We start from the raw sequence: 14,089 nt of genomic DNA on the forward strand, positions 1-14,089 counted from the left end.
CTTATTTCCATCATTTATATGTATTTTGTATGTATATTTTCATACAAATTTACATTATTGATGTGTATTTTATATATGTATTTCAATACAAATTTACTTTATTGTATCTGCATTTTGTATATTTATTTTAATACAAATTTAATTATCTTATGTGATTTTTGTCTGTATATTTTTATACAAATATGCGTTATTATATGGGTATTTGGCATCTTTATTTTCATACAAATTTATATTATTTTATTGATATTCTGTTTATTTATTTTGAAACGATTTTATATTATTCTATGTGTATTTTGTATATATATTTTTATATATATTTACATTATTTAATGTATATTTTGTATATATATTTTATGCAAATTTACTTTATTTTTTGTGTATTTGTTTATATATTTTCATACTATTTTACATTATTTAATGTGTATTTTGTATATGTATTTAAATACAAATTTGCATAATTTTATGTGTATTTTGCATATCTATTTTCAAAAAAAATTTAAATTATTTCTGTGTATTTTTGTATATATTTTTATACAAACTTTAGTTATTTTATTTGTATTTTGTATATATATTTTCCTACAAATATACATTCTTTTATTGGAATTTTGTTTATTCATTTTGATATGAATTTACATTATTTTATGTGTATTTTGCATATATATTTTTCTATGTATTTACATTATATTATGTGTATTTTGTATATATATTTTCATAAAAAAATATGTTATTTTATTGTGTGTATTCGTGTATATTTTGATACAAATTTACATTATTTTATGTGTATTTAGCATATCTATTTCAATACAAATTTACCTTATTGTATGTGTATTTTGCATATTTATTTTAATACAAATTTAGTTATTTATTTATATATATTTTTTTTAAATATTTTCAAAAAATTTTACAAAATATATTTGTATAAAATATATGTAGAAAATGCACTTTATATAATGTAAATATGTAAAATAAAATATATACAAAATACACATAGGATAATGTAAAACCGTATCAAAATAAATACACAGAGTATCATTTAAATAATGTAAATTTGTATGAAAATAAAGATGCAAAATACCCATAAAATAAAGTATATTTGTATAAAAATATGTATGCAAAAACACATCAAATAATAAAATTTTTATTAAAATAAATATACAAGATGCACATTCAACATTGTAAATTTGTATTGAAATATATATGCAAAACACACATAAGATTTGTTTCAAAATATATATACGAAAACATATAAAAAAACGTCAATTTCTAAAAAATATATAAAAAAATACACATAAAATAATGTAAATTCGTACCAAAATAATAAACAAAATACCTATAGAATAATGTGAATTTGTGTGATAATAAATAAAGAAAATACATGTAAAATAATGTAAATTAGTATAAAACTATATACAAAAATTCACAGAAGTAATTTTAATTTGTATGAAAATAGATAAACAAAAAATACATAAAATAAACTAAATTTGTATTGAAGATTATTTACAAATTACATAAAATAATGTAAATTTGTATAAAAATATTTAAACAAATACGCATAAAATAACGTAAATTTGTTTTAAAATATATAAACAAAATACACATTAAATAATGAAAATACGTATAAAAAAATAAACAAAATACACATATAATAATGTAAATTCGTATAAAAATACATAAACAAAATACCCCCCCAAAAATGTAAATTTGTTTGAAAAAATATGTACAAAATACACATAAAATAACGCAAATTTCTATAAAAAATATATGTACAAAAATACACTTAAAATAATTAAAAATTTGATGAAAATAAATAAACAAAATACACATAAAATAAGGCAAATTTGTAGGAAAAAAGTACAGAATACAATTAAAATAATGTATATTTGTATAAAAAAAAAACACAAATGCACATAAAATGAAGTAAAATTGTATAAAAAATATATATTCAAAACACACATTAAATAATGAAAATGCGTATAAGAATATGTATAGAAAATACACATGAAATAATCTAAACTCGTATCGAAATAAATGAACAAAATACCGATAAAATAATTTAATTTTGACTAAAAATATATATAGAAAATACACATAAAATAACGTAAATACAAATAAATATATACACATTATTTTATGTGTATTTTTTATATGTTTTTTCAAAAAAATCTACATTATTTTATTGTATGTATTCTTATATATTTTGATACAAATTTTATACAAATTCATGTTATTTTATGTGTATTTGTATATATATTTTCATACAAATTTATATTATCTTATTTGTATTTTGGTATATATTTCATTACAAATTTACCTTCTTTTATGTTTATTTTGTATATTTATTTCATTCAATTTAAAATTATTTTATGTGTATATTTGTATTTGTATTTAGGTTATTTTATGTGTATTTTCTATATATATTTTCATCGAAAATTACATTATTTAATTGGTATTTTGTTAATTTAATTGGATACGAATTTAGATTATTTCATAGGTATAATGTATACATATTTTCATAACATTATTTAATGTGTGTTTTGTATATATATATTTTTATGCAAATTTACTTTATTTTACGTGCATTTTTGTACATATATTTTTATAGAAATTTGCGTTATTTTATGTGTATTTTGTATATGTTTTCTCATACAAATTTACATTAATTTATTGGTATTTTGTTTATATATTTTGGCATGAATTACATGATTATATGTGTATTTTGTACATATTTTTTTTATACGTATTTACATTTTTAATGTGTATTTTGTTTATATTTTTATACAAATTTACGTTACTATATGTGTATTTGTATAAATATTTTGATACAAATTTACATTATTTTATGTATTTTGTATATATATTTCAATTCAAATTTAGCTTATTTTATGTGTATTTTGTATTTCTATTTTCATACAAATTTAATTACTTTTCTGTATTTTTGTATATAGTTTTATATGAATTTATGTTATTTTATGTGTATTTTGTATATTTATATTTATATAAATACACATTCTTTTATTGGTATTTTGTTTATTTATTTTAATACGAATTTACTTTATTTTATTTGTATTTTGTATACATTTTTTTATACATATTTACTTCATTTTATGTGTATTTTGTATATATATTTTTATAGTAATCTACGTTATTTTATGTGTATTCGTATATATATTTTGAAACAAATTTACATTGTTTTATATGTATTTTGCATATAAAACATATATGCACATATATGCACATACATATATAAAACATATATGTATGTGCATATTGTATATTTATTTTAATACAAATTCAAATATTTTATGTGTATTTTGGTAATATATTTTAATAAAAAATGCGTTATTTTATGATTATTTTGCATTTTAATTTTCATACAAATTTATATTATTTTATTAATATTCTGTGTATTTATTTTGATAAGATTTTCCATTATTCTATTCGTGCTTTGTAAATATATTTTTATATATATTTACATTATTTAATGTGTATTTTGTATATATATTTTATACAAATTTACGTTATCTTAAGTGTATTTGTTTATATATTTTCAATTAAATTTACATTATTTTAAGAGTATTTTGTATATGTATTTCAATACAAATTTACCTAATTTTATGTGTTTTTTGTATATTTATTTTCATACAAATTTAAATTATTTTTTGTGTATTTTTTGTACATAGTTTTATACGAATCTAGGTTATTTTATGTGTATTTTGTATATCTATTTTCATATAAATATACATTCTTTTATTGATATTTTGTTCAGTTATTTTGACGCGAATTTACATTATTCAATGTGAATTTTGTATCTATATTTTTATACATGTTTATATCATTTCATGTGTATTTTGTATATATATTTCTATAGAAATCAACGTTATTTTATGTGTATTCGTATATATATTTTGAAATAAATTTACACTGTTTTATGTGTATTTTGCAGATTTTTTCAATACAAATTTACCTTTTTGTATGTGCATTTTGTATATTAATTTTAATACAAATTATTCTATGTGTATTTTTGGGTACGTATTTAAAAAAAAATGCTTTATTTTATGGGTATTTTGCATCTTTATTTTCATACAAATTTATATTATTTTATTGATATTCTGTGTATTTATTTTGATTCGATTTTACATTACTCTATGTGCATTTTGTGTATATATTTTATACAAATGTAAGTTACTTTAAGTGTATTAGTTTTCATTTCATACAAATTTACATTATTTTATGTGTATTTTGTACATGTATTTAAATACAAATTTAACTAATTATATGTGTATTTTGTTTATCTATTTTCATAAAAATTGAAATTATTTTCCTGTTTTTTTGTATATATTTTTATATAAATTTTCGTTATTTTCTGTGTATTTTGTACACTTATTTTCTTACAAATATACGTTCTTTTATCGGAATTTTGTTTATTATTGTTGATACGAATTTACATTATTTGAGGTATATTTGGTATATATATATTTTTATACTTATTCACATCATTTTATATGTATTTTGTATGTATATTTTCATAGAAATTTACTCTATTTTATGAGTATTCGTATATATATTTTGGTTCAAATTTACATTTTTGATGTGTATTTTGCATATCTATTTCAATACAAGTTTACTTTATTGTATTTACATTTTGTGTATTTATTTTAATATAAATTTAATTATGTTATTTGTATTTTTGTATATATATTTTTATACAAATATGTGTTATTATATGGGTATTTTGCATCTTTTTTTCCATACAAATTTACATTATTTTATTGATATTCTCTTCATTTATGTTGATATGATTTTACATTATTCTATGTGTATTTTGTATATATATTTTTATACATATTTAAGTTATTTAATGTATATTTTGTATATATATTTTATCCAAATTTACGTTATTTTATTTTTATTTGTTTATATATTTTCATACAAATTTACTTTATTTTTTGTGTTTTGTATATGTATTTTAATACAAATATGCCTAATTTTATGTGTATTTTTCATATCTATTTTCAAACAAATTAAACAAAAATTTGTGTATTTTTGTATATGTTTTTATACAAATTTTAATTATTTTATTTGTATTTTGTATATATATTTTCGTGCAAATGTACATTCTTTTATTGGAATTTTGTTGATTTATTTTGATACGAATTTACATTATTTTATGTGTAGTTTGTATATATGTTTTTCTACGTGTTTACATTATTTTATGAGTATTTTGTATATATATTTTCATAAAAATTTACGTTATTTTATTGTGTGTATTCGTATATAATTTGATACAAATTTTATACAAATTCATGTTATTTTATGTATATTTGTATATATATTTTCATACAAATTTACATTATTTTATGTGTATTTTGTATATATATTTCATTACAAATTTACCCTATTTTATGTTTATTTTGTATAATTATTTCATTCAATTTTAAATTATTTTATGTGAATATTTGTATTTGTATTTTGGTTATTTTATGTGCATTTTCTATATATATTTTCATCCAAAATTACATTATTTTATTTCTTAATTTGTTAACTTAATTCGATACGAATTTAAATTATTTCATAGGTATTTTGTATACATATTTTTATACGCATTTACATTATTTAATGTGTGTTTTGTATACATTTTTTTTATGCAAATTTACTGTATTTTATGTGCATTTTTGTCAATATATTTCAATAGAAATTTGCGTTATTTTACGTGTATTTGTATATGTTTTCTCATACAAATTTACATTATTTTATTAGTATTTTGTTTATTTATTTTGATACAAATTACATGATTATCTATGTATTTTGTACATATTTTTTGTACGTATTTACCTTACTTAATGTGTATTTTGTTTATATATTTTTAAACAAATTTACGTTATTATATGTATTTGTATAAATATTTTGATACAAATTTACATTATTTTATGTATTTTGTATTTACATTTCAATTCAAATTTAGCTCATTTTATGTGTATTTTGTATATCTATTTTCATACAAATTTAATTACTTTTGTTAATTTTTGTATATAGTTTTATATAAATTTACGCTATTTTATGTGTATTTTGTATATTTATATTTATACAAATACACATTCTTTTATTATTATTTTCTTTATTTATTTTGATACGAGTTTACATTATTTTATGTGTATTTTGTATACATTTTTTTATACGTATTTACTTCATTTTATGTGTATTTTGTATATATATTTTTATAGAAAACAACGTTATTTTATGTTTATTTGTATATATATTTTGAAACAAATTTACATTGTTTTATATGTCTTTTGCATATCTATTTCAATACAAATTTACCTTATTGTATGTGCATTTTGTATATTAATTTTAATACAAATTCAAATATTTTATGTGTGTTTTGTTATATACATATATATATGTATATATATATATATATATATATATATATATATATATATATATATATATATATATATATATATATATATATATATATATATTTATATATATATATATATATATTTTATGGGTATTTTGCCTCTTAATTTTCATACAAATTTACATTATTTTATTAATATTCTGTGTATTTATTTTGATACGATTTTACATTATTCGATTTGTGTTTTGTATATATTTTTTTATACATATTTACATTATCTAATGTGTATTTTGTATATATTTTATACAAATTTACGTTATTTTAAGCGTATTTGTTTATATATTTTCATTCAAATTTACATTATTTTATATGTATTTTGTATACAAAATATCAATAAAAGAATGTGTATTTGTATGAAAATAGATATACAAAATACACATAAAATAACCTAGATTTGTATAAAACTATATACAAAAAATAAACAAAAATAATTTAAATTTGTATGAAAATAAATATACAAAATACACATAAAATTAGGTAAATTTGTATTGAAATACATTTACAAAATACACATAAAATAATGTAAATTTTAATTCAAATATGTAAACAAATACACTTAAAATAACGTAAATTTGTATAAAATATTTATACAAAATACACATTAAATAATGTAAATATGTATAAAAAATATATATACAAAACACAAATATAATAATGCAAAATCGCATCAAAATAAATACACAGAATATTAATAAAATAATGTAAATTTGTATGAAAATTAAGATGCAAAATACCCATAAAATAGCGCATTTTTTTTGAAAACTATATATACCAAAACACACATAAAATATTTGAATTTGTATTAAAATAAATATACAAAATGCACATACAATAAGGTAAATTTATATTGAAATAGATATGCAAAATACATATAAAAAATATAAATTCGTTTCAAAATATATATACGAATACACATAAAATAACATAGATTTCTATAAAAATATATATACAAAATACACATAAAATGAAGTAAATACGAATAAAAAAAAGTATACAAAATACACATGAAATAATGTAAACTCGTATCAAAATAGATAAACAAAATACTAATAAAAGAATGTGTATATGGATAAGTATATATATACAAAATACACATAAAATAACGTAAATTTATAAAAAAAACTATTTACAAAAATACACAAAATTAATTAAATTTGTATGGAATTAGATATACAAAATACACATAAAATGAGCTAAATTTGAATCAAATATATATACAAAATACATAAAATAATGTAAATTTGTATCAAAATATTTATACAAATACACATATAATAACGTAAATTTCTATAATAATATATAAACAAAATACACATTAAATAATGTAAATACGTATAAAAAAATGAAAAAAATACACATATAATCATGAAATTCGTATCAAAATAAATAAACAAAATACCAATAAAATAATATGAATTTCTATGAGGAAACATACAAAATACACATAAAATAACTAAAATTTGAAAAAAAATATATGTACAAAAATGCACAAAAAATAAAGTAAATTTGCATAAAAATATATATACAAAACACAGATTAGATAATGTAAATGAGTATAAAATTATGTACACAAAATACCTATGAAAAAATCTAAACTCGAATCTAATTAAATTAAGAAAATACCAATAAAATAATGTAGTTTTGGATGAAACTATATATAAAAAATACACATAAAATTACCTAAATACAAATTCAAATATACACAAAAAATAATTTAAAATTGAATGAATTAAATATAGAAAATAAACATTAAATAAGGTAAATTTGTAATGAAATATATGTAAAAATACACATAAAATAATGCAAATTTGTATGAAAATATATATTCAAATATACTTAAAATAACATGAATTTATATAAAATTTGTATCAAAATATATAGGAATACACAAAATAAAATAACGTAAATTTTTATGAAAATATATATAGAAAATACACATAAAATAATGTAAATACGTAGAAAAATATATATACAAAATACACATAAAATAATGTAAAGTCGTTCCAATATATATAAACAAAATTCCACTAAAAGAGTGTATTAAAATATTGATACAAAAAACAAATAAAATAAGAAAAATTTGTATAAAAATATATACAAAAATACACGAAAATAATAAAAAAATGATTGAAAATAGATATGTAAAATACACATAAAATTAGGAAAATTTGTATATGAATACATATACAAAATACACATAAAATAATGTAAATATGTATGAAAATATATATACAAAATATTAATATATACATATATATATATATATATATATATATATATATATATATATATATATATATATATATATATATATATATATATATATATATATATATATATATATATATATATATATATATATATATATATATATATATATATATATATATATATATATATATATATATATATATATATATATATATATATATATATAAATATATATATATAAAATATATATACAAAATACACATAGAATAATGTAAAATTGTATCAGTATAAATATACAGAATATCAACAAAGCAATGAAAAAATTATGAAAATAAAGATGCAAAATACCCATAAAATAACTCATTTAAAAAAAAATATATATATAGAAAAATACACATTAAGTAATTAAATTTGTATTAAAATATATATAAAAAATACACATATAATAAGGTAAATTTGTATTGAAATATATATGCAAATTACACATAAAATTATGTAAATGTGTATCAAAATATATACGAATACACACAATAAGGTAACATAAATTTTCATGAAAATATATATACAAAATACAAAAAAAATAATGTTAATACGTAGAAAGATATATATACAAAATACACATAAAATAATGTAAATTCGTATCAAAATAAATAAAAAAAATTTCGATAAAAGAATGTATATTTGTATTAAAATATATATACAAAATACAAATAAAATATCTAAAATTTGTATAAAAATATATACTAAATCACACAAAAAAGAATTTTAATTTGTTTGAAAATAGATATGCAAAATACACATAGAAATAGGCAAATTTGTATAAAAATACATATACAAAATACACCTGAAATAATGTAAATTTGTATGAAAATATATAAACAAATACACTTAAAATAACATCAAATAGCATAAAATATATATATATATATATATATATATATATATATATATATATATATATATATATATATATATATATATATATATATATATATATATATATATATATATATATATATATATATATATATATATATATATATATATATATATATATATATATATATATATATATATATATATATATATATATATATATATATATATATATATATATATATATGAATAAATGTAAAATGGCATCAAAATAAATAAACAGAATATCAATAAAATAATGCAAATTTGCATGAAAATAAAGATGCAAAATACATATATATATATATATATATATATATATATATATATATATATATATATATATATATATATATATATATATATATATATATATATATATATATATAAAAATAAATAAAATAATGAAATATGTATTAAAATATATATACAAAATGCACATAAAATAAAGTAAATTTGTATTGAAATAGATATGCAAAATACACATGAATAATGTAAATTTGTATCAAAATATATATACGAATACACATAAAATTGAGTAAATTTCTATGAAAATATACATAAAAAATACATATAGAATGATGTAAATAAGTATAAAAATATATATACCAAATACACCTAAAATAATGTAAATTCGTATCAAAATAAATGAACAAAACTCCGATAAAAGAATGTATATATGTAGGAAAATAAATATACAAAATATAAATAAAATAACGAAAATATGTATAAAAATATATTCAAAAATACACAAAAATAATATCAATTTGTATGAAAATAGATATACAAAATATACATATAGTTAGTTAAATACATGTAAAAAATACACATAAAGTAATGTAAATTTGTATGAAATAAAAACAAATTCACTTAAAATAACTTACATTTGTATAAAATATATATACAAAATGCATATAGAATAATGTAAAATCGTATGAAAATAAATACACAGAATATCAAAAAAAATAATGTAGATTTGTATGAAAATAAAGATGCAAAATACCCATAAAATAAAGCATATTTTTTGAAAAATACATTTAAAAAAATACACATAGAATAATTAAATTTGTATTAAAATTAATATACAAAATGCACATATAATTAGGTAAATTTGTATTGAAAAAATATGCAAAATACACATAAATCAATGTAAATTTGTTTGAATATACATATATACGAATACACATAAAATGACGTAGATTTCTATAGAAATATATATATATATATATATATATATATATATATATATATATATATATATATATCTATATATATATATATATATATATCAATATATATTCATATATGGCTGGAGTAGGTAGGAAGACACCTACCGAACAGGCGCAAGCCACTCCAGTGAGGTATATATGGGAGGTGAGAAGGGCTGAAGCACTCCAAAGACCCTTACCATTTCCTCACTAACCGTTTCCCTATTGTCTCACCAACACCGGAGAGTAGTTCAGCATGCTCTCTAAAGACAGATCCTCTCTTTATCCACACCACACTACATTCTCACAACATATACACCTTTTCCCAAAATTAAAATTTCAAAATGGCGCACATACACCAAGCCTCGGAGTCCCCGCCTGGGGGGGGGACCACAAATTCCCCCAGAGGGGACTCCCTTCTGGCTGCCGACCCGAGAGGTGTCTTGATAACTCCTCGAACCTCTTTCTTCTCAATTTCTGCAACATTCGCGGTCTTCGCTCTAATTTTCATTCTGTGGAACATCATCTCTCCTCCTCCGAAACACAGGTTTCTGAGGCTACTGACAGCAATCTCTACTCTGTTCCCTCCTACTATCTCTATCCTAAATTTCAATCCAAAGCTGGATGTTGCGCCTACGTGCGCAACGACATCACTTGCTCTCGTGCCCACGACCTTGACTCTTCTGAATTTTCCACCATCTGGTTAAGACTTCACTGTCATTCTATTACTAAATACATCTGTGCTGTTTATCTCTCACCTAACTCTACCAACTATGTAAAATTCTTTGACTATTTGAATTCTAAAGTGGAGCACATCTTGACCCACTCTCCCTTCGCTGAAATCTCCATCCTAGGAGATTTCAATGTTCACCACCAGCTTTGGCTTTCATCCTCTTTCACTGACCATCCTGGTGAACAAGCCTACAACTTTGCTATCCTCAACGACCTAGAGCAGTTGGTCCAGCACCCTACACGTATTCCTGACCGTCTTGGAGATCGGCCCAACATTCTAGACCTCTTCCTTACCTCAAACCCTTCTGCTTATTCTGTCAAACTGTTCTCTCCGTTGGGCTCCTCCGATCACAATCTTATTTCTGCATCCTGTCCTATCGCTCCTGTACACCCTCTGGACCCACCGAAGAGGCGATGCTTCTGGCATTTTGCTTCAGCTCGGTGGGACGACCTGAGGATGTACTTTTCCGATTTCCCGTGGAATGATTATTGCTTCCAGGATAGAGACCCTTCTGTGTGTGCTCAGCGCATCACAGAGGTGATTGTCTCTGGAATGGAGGCATACATTCCTCGTTCTTTCTCTACTCCTCACGCTAAAATGCCTTGGTTTAATCACGCTTGTTCTCGTGCTGTCAATGATAGAGAGGTAGCTCACAAAAGATACCAGAGCCTTCAAACTAATGCTAATTATGAACTTTACATTTCTGCCCGAAATCGTGCCAAATCTATTCTCCGACTAACCAAAAATTCTTTCATTAATAGAAAATGTCAAAACCTTGCTTTCTCTAACTCTTCCCGTGATTTCTGGCATCTAGCCAAAAACATCTCCAACTTCACTTCTTCATCTTTCCCTCCACTCCTCAGTCCTGACGGCAACACTGCCGTCTCATCTATCTCTAAGGCCGACCTCTTCTCTCAAACTTTGTCTAACAACTCCACTCGGGACGATTCTGGGCATATTCCTCCTACTCCTCCCCCCTCTGACTCCTTTATGCCTGTTATAAAGATTCTTCAAAATGATGTTTTCTATGCCCTCTCTGGCCTCAATCCTCAGAAGGCTTATGGACCTGATGGAGTGCCTCCTATTGTCCTTAAAAACTGTGCCTCCGTGCTGTCACCCTGCCTGGTCAAACTCTTTCGCCTCTGCCTGTCAACATCTACCTTTCCTTCTTGCTGGAAGTATGCCTTCATACAGCCTGTACCTAAGAAGGGTGACCGCTCCAATCCCTCAAACTACCGTCCTATTGCTTTACTTTCTTGTGTATCTAAAGCTTTTGAATCAATCCTTAACCGTAAGATTCAAAAGCACCTTTCCACTTCTGACCTTCTATCTGATCGCCAGTATGGGTTCCGCAAGGGGCGTTCTACTGGTGATCTCCTAGCCTTCTTAACTGACTCTTGGTCATCCTCTCTTAGCTGTTTCGGTGAAACTTTTGCTATTGCGCTGGACATATCAAAAGCTTTTGATAGGGTCTGGCACAAATCTTTGCTTTCTAAACTACCCTCCTACGGTTTCTATCCTTCTCTCTGTACCTTTATCTCCAGTTTCCTTTCTGACCGTTCTATTTCTGCCGTGGTAGAAGGTCACTGTTCTTCCCCTAAATCTATTAACAGTGGTGTCCCACAGGGTTCTGTCCTATCTCCCACTCTTTTTCTGTTGTTCATTGATGATCTTCTTTCCAAAACGAACTGTCCTATCCATTCCTACGCCGATGATTCCACTCTGCATTATTCAACTTCTTTTAATAGAAGACCCACCCTTCAGGAACTTAACGACTCAAGGCTGGAGGCTGCAGAACGCTTAGCCTCAGACCTTACTATTATTTCCGATTGGGGCAAGAAGAACCTGGTGTCCTTCAACGCCTCAAAAACACAGTTTCTCCACCTATCCACTCGACACAATCTTCCAAACAACTATCCCCTATTCTTTGACAACACCCAGCTATCACCTTCCTCAACACTAAACATCCTCGGTCTATCCTTAACTCAAAATCTCAACTGGAAACTTCATATCTCATCTCTTACTAAATCAGCTTCCTCGAGGCTGGGCGTTCTGTACCGTCTCCGCCAGTTCTTCTCCCCTGCACAGTTGCTGTCCATATACAGGGCCTTGTCCGCCCTCGTATGGAGTATGCATCTCATGTGGGGGGCTCCACTCACACAGCTCTTCTGGACAGAGTGGAGGCAAAGGCTCTTCGTCTCATCAGCTCTCCTCCTCATACTGATAGTCTTCTACCTCTTAAATTCCGCCGCAATGTTGCCTCTCTTTCTATCTTCTATCGATATTTCCACGCTGACTGCTCTTCTGAACTTGCTAACTGCATGCCTCGCCCCCTCCCGCAGCCCCGCTGCACACGACTTTCTAATCATGCTCATCCCTATACTGTCCAAACCCTTATGCAGAGTTAACCAGCATCTTCACTCTTTCATCCCTCACGCTGGTAAACTCTGGAACAATCTTCCTTCATCTGTATTTCCTCCTGCCTACGACTTGAACTCTTTCAGGAGGAGGTATCAGGACACCTCTCCTCCCGAAACTGACCTATCTTTCGGCCACCTCTTTGGATTCTTTTAGGAGCAGCGAGTAGCAGGCTTTTTTTTA

Source organism: Eriocheir sinensis, unplaced genomic scaffold (assembly GCF_024679095.1).
Source record: "Eriocheir sinensis breed Jianghai 21 unplaced genomic scaffold, ASM2467909v1 Scaffold1000, whole genome shotgun sequence".
NCBI classification, from domain to species: Eukaryota; Metazoa; Arthropoda; class Malacostraca; order Decapoda; family Varunidae; genus Eriocheir; species Eriocheir sinensis.